Raw genomic sequence first — 5,022 nt, 5'->3', positions numbered from 1 at the left:
TTCCTGTTAAAGGAATTTTTTCCCATATGCATGTTGCTAGGGGACAAATGGCTGTACTTAAGAAAGACAAAAGAGGGGGGTAGGGCGGGCCTGGCTACTCCTTTGTTTTCACCTGGGTGTGGGGTCAGTTCACTCTTGGCGTTCGGAGAGAGAAGCTGCAGAGAAAGGAGCTGCTGGTTCTCTGGCCGTTTTTCTTTCTGCAGGAAACAACGCCGGGACCCCAAAGCTGTTTTCCCTGCCCTGCTGGAGGCCGGGCTGTGGCCGTCCTGCCCGCACTGCTGCTTCGAGCTTTCGCTACGCTGTAGCCCTGCTCGCCCTGCCTGCCTGCCCGACCTCCGAGGGGTTCCCCGTTTGGATACATCTCTTCTGTCCTCTGGGATCTGTGCTCGTCCCTGCCGCTCCAGCCTGCTGTTCCCGAGGGTCCGGCCGGACACCGGGGCCAGCTGCCCAGGGGTTTGTGAAGCCTTTGTTCCATCCCTTCCCGGGATCCCGGGGCACCGGTGCCGCGTGCTCCCCGAGCTCGCTCCGGAGCGCCCCCTGCAGCCGCGGGGGAACCATCGCACCTGCCCTGCTCACCGGGAGCCGCCAGCGCCCCTGCCGGCTGCGAGCGGAACTGCACCCGAGGGGAAAGGGCCCGACAGCCGAGAAGGCTGGCACTGGGTTTGTGATTGCTGTTACTGCCAGAGTTGTTGTTGTTTTGTTTGACTGGTTATATATATAAATATTAGTAAAGAACTGTTATTCCTATTTTCCCACATCTTTGCCTAAAAGCCCTTGATTTCAAAATTATAATAACTTGGAGGGAAAGGGGTTACATCTGCCATTCCACGGGAGGCTTCTGCATTCCTTAGCAGACACCTGTCTTTCAAACAAAGACACAAACCAAAATTTGCCTTTACTGTGCCTGCCATTAACAATGCTGAACCTGCTAAGAGATACCAATGGAAGGTCCTCCCTCAAGGGATGAGGAACAGCCCAATTATCTGTCAGTGGTATGTCGCCCAAGCTTTAGCCGGAGTCTGTGAGCAGTTTCCTGATGCATGCTGCTACCATTACATGGATGATATCTGGGTGGCAGCGTCCACCTGGGATGAGCCGCTGAGAATACAGCCTCAGGTGCTCGTTGCTCTGCATGCCTATGGATTAGAGGTAGCTCCAGAGAAAGTTCAACAGCATCCTCCTTGGAAATATTTAGGAGTAAAAATTTCGGACCAAACTATCCAACACTAAGAGGTGCAATTCTCAGATTCGATTAAAAGCTTGAATGATGCTCAGAAACTGCTGGGTCTCATCAATTGGTTACGACCTTATTTAGGTCTAACCCCAAAGCAACTTTCCCTGCTTTTTAGTATATTAAAAGGGGACCCTGATCTGAATTCACCTCGGGAGTTGACTCAGGAAGCGCGACAAGCGCTGCAGGAGGTCCAATGGGCTGTTTCCGCTCGTCAGGTTTATTGAGTGGATCCCTCCATTGCTATCACTGTTTTCATTACTATTCCAGACCTCCATCCTATGGCTATCAATGGCCTGATCCTTTGCATATCCTAGAATAGATCTTTTTGCCTCACCAGCTGAAAAGCACTGTGACCACAGTGTTTGAATTGGTCGCTTTTCTGATAATCAAATGTCGTCAACAGCGTTTGCAACTGATGGCTGCGGATCCTGCAGTAATTGTCATTCCGATCTCAAAGGAATACTTTGAGTGGAGCCTTATCCATAGTGCTCCTTTGCAAAGTGCACTGCAAAACTTTTCAGGGCAGATCACTTACCATCTGCCCAGCCATAAATTACTGCAGTTGGCAAAATCGACTGTACTTTCCTTGTGGCCGAGAAATAGTCGAGTGCCAGTGCATGGACCCACTGTTTTTATGGATGGTTCTGGGAAAACTGGGAAAGCCATCGTTACTTGGAAGGACGGATCAGAATGGCAGGTGCTGAAGGGCCACAAGTCAGGCTCTGCTTAGTTAGTTGAATTAAGGGCTGTTACCATGGCTTTTCAATGATTCTCACAGGAACCTTTGAATTTGGTTACTGACTTCTTACATAGCAGATATAACCCAACGCTCAGATTGTTCATTTCTGAAGGAGGTGAAAAATGTGGCTCTGTTTTCGCTGTTGCAAACCTTGTGGTCTGCAATTCAGGCTTGAGTGCATCCGCGTTACATGCTGCACATTCGAAGCCACACCAGTTTACCAGGTTTTCTAACAGAAGGCAATGCCAGGGCTGACATGCTGGCCAACCCAGCGTGGGTAGGGCCTCAGCCTGACAAAATTGCACAAGCCAAGGCATCGCACGGTTTCTTCCATCAAAGTGCACATACCCTGCAGAAGCAGTTCCATTTAACGCCAACCGAGGCGCGCGACATTGTCAGCGCTTGTGCTGACTGTCACGGACTCGCTGCGCCTTTGCCAGCAGGGATAAACCCCAGAGGGCTAAAAGCCTTGCAGATTTGGCAAACGGATGTAACTCACATCCCTGAATTTGGTTGGCTTAAATATGTGCACGTGTCTATTGACACTTTCTCCTCGGCTATGTGGGCTACTGCTCACACTGGAGAGAAAGGCCGTGATGTCATTGCCCATTGGAAATTGGCTTTCTCAGTCCTGGGCGTGCCAGCTTCTGTGAAAACCGATAATGGTCCTGCCTACGCCTCAGAGAAGACGCGGCAGTTCTTGCACCTATGGGGTGTAGACCATACCTTTGGTATCCCACATTCTCCTACTGGCCAAACCATTGTCGAACGTGCCCATGGTACTTTGAAGCGTGTTTTGGAAAAACAAAAAGGGGCAATGCATGGAGAAACCCCACAGAGCCAACTAGCAAAAGCTTTGTATACAATTAATCACCTTACAGTACCACAAAATTCAAATAACCCTGTTATTCTGAATCATTTTCTCTCATTGCAGTCTGCAGGCGACACACAACTGCCCCGGGCAAAAGTCTGGGTACAGAATTTACTCACTAACCAGTGGGAAGGCCCTCATGAGCTTATTGTTTGGGGTTGTGGGTATGCTTGCATTTCCACAGATATTGGGCTATGGTGGCTACCTTCAACATGTGTTCGCCCTGACCCACGGCTTTTGAGGCAGAACAGGCAACCTCCAAATGATGACCAGAATGCAGACCATCCAAATGGTGACCAGAACGTAGATCATCAGCCTAATGACTCTTCTGATGATGACCAAGATGTTGACCATCAGGCAGATGGTCCTTCTACAAGCAGAGACTGGGATGGTCCTTCCACAAGAAGAGTGGGATGGTCCTTCCACAAGCAGAGACTGAACCTTAAATTTCTTGTTATGGAGTCAAATAGTTAAAGCCTTAAGGACATATTTAGAATTAATAACTGATGTAAATTTCTGTTGAGGATTAATATAAAGTTGTTATCTTATAAAACAAAAAGGTGGAATTGTAGATACAAAAATGCTGCTAGCAAGGATTTTCTTGCTATTTTCTAAGTCTGTGAGAGACTTTTCTCTCTCACAGAAGATAGTAGCAGAGTTCTGTAAAAAGTGAAACACCTGCAACCTTGAAAAGTCTTGTTCATAGTATAGTAGAAAAATATTTTGACAATGGATGTTTTAGGATTTTAGCCAATCACCCCCAAAGGGTGGCTGATCCTTTGTCCAATTAGAGTATGAAGAAAAAAGTCTATAAAAGAGTTTATAAAATAATTAAATTTGCTGCACAATTCCTGCCTGCTGGCTCTTCTCCCATCCTCCCTATGGCTGCGGGACATGGCAAGATGCCCTACGGCATTTTAATACCATCCTGATCCCATGTGTAAATCGTTGCTATGTTACAGGTATATGTTACAGTTTTTGAAAAGTTGTTGCAGTTATTATTGTTGTTACTGATCTTAATCTTTTAGAAGTTGTTAAAGTTTTTCTTAGTAGGTTTTCCTCACTTAAACAAAAGAAGGGGGAGATGTGGAACGGCGTTACATTTGTCAAAGTGGTTGAGGCTTATGCTCAGCAGAAGGCCCTGTGGGAAAGGACCCTCTGCGGGCTGGGCGGTTGGAAGTTGGGTGAGGGGTGAGAGGCAGCTGCGAGTGAGGAGAGAGTCGGTTGAGTGACAGTTGGCAGAGGGACTGTGATTGGCTGGAGGAAGGTGTGCACAGCATATGAGCGGGAAGCTGATTGGCTGATAGGACGCGTGGCCCGCAGCACGGCAGCTGTGCCAGCCAATGGGTGCCCTTCTGTGTTAAGTTTGGTTGGTTTCGGTTGTGTTCGGTTGAGGTTAAGGGTATAAAGACGGGGCGGTTTTTGGTAATAAACGGACAAACAAGGGGGTCTGTTGTCTTTGTTCCCCATTGCTACACAAATTGTATATTTATATTGCAGTATGGGATATAAAAACATGAAAACACAATAGGATGAATGTAACAGAGTTCAAAGTCCTGAAGAATTTTTCCATTTTCCAATAAAATCTGTGAATCACAAGAGCACAGTCTCCAGATTTCCTTTCTCCTCTCTCCGAGCCATTGACTCATTTCCCACTTCAGTCCCAGGATGTGCCCTGGGAGCAGCGACGGCTCAGCCCCAGCGCCCACGGGAGAGTTCCTGGCTGGAACCTGGAAAGGCTGGAGCCAGCTGGGATTGGGCTCTGCTCCCAGGGAATGAGGGATGGGATGAGAGGGAACGGCCTCCAGCTGTGCCAGGCCAGGGTCAACTTGGATACTGGGAACAATTAATGCCTGGAAAGGGTTTTCCAGTCAGGGATGGGTTTTAACGGGATCCTGCAGCAATGGGAACTGCACACGGTGGGACGCTTCCAGGCCGGATTTTGTCATGGTAAACAACACTTTTCCTGGGTTTGGAATAAACCTGGAGTCAATCGAGGCCCCACGCAGGTCTCTGGGTACAGCACGGCCATAAGTGCCTGTCATGGTTGGGCACTGGCCCTGCTCCAGGCACCCATGAGAGTCACTCACTGACCCTCCCCTGCCACAGCTGGGCAGAGGAGAGAACAATGTAATGAAGGGCTGGGAGAAAACACTCCAAGGGCAAAACAGGCTCAGC

This window comes from Corvus moneduloides, unplaced genomic scaffold (genome assembly GCF_009650955.1).
Source record: "Corvus moneduloides isolate bCorMon1 unplaced genomic scaffold, bCorMon1.pri SUPER_scaffold_79_arrow_ctg1, whole genome shotgun sequence".
Lineage (NCBI taxonomy): Eukaryota > Metazoa > Chordata > Aves > Passeriformes > Corvidae > Corvus > Corvus moneduloides.
This window is presented reverse-complemented; position numbering follows the sequence as displayed.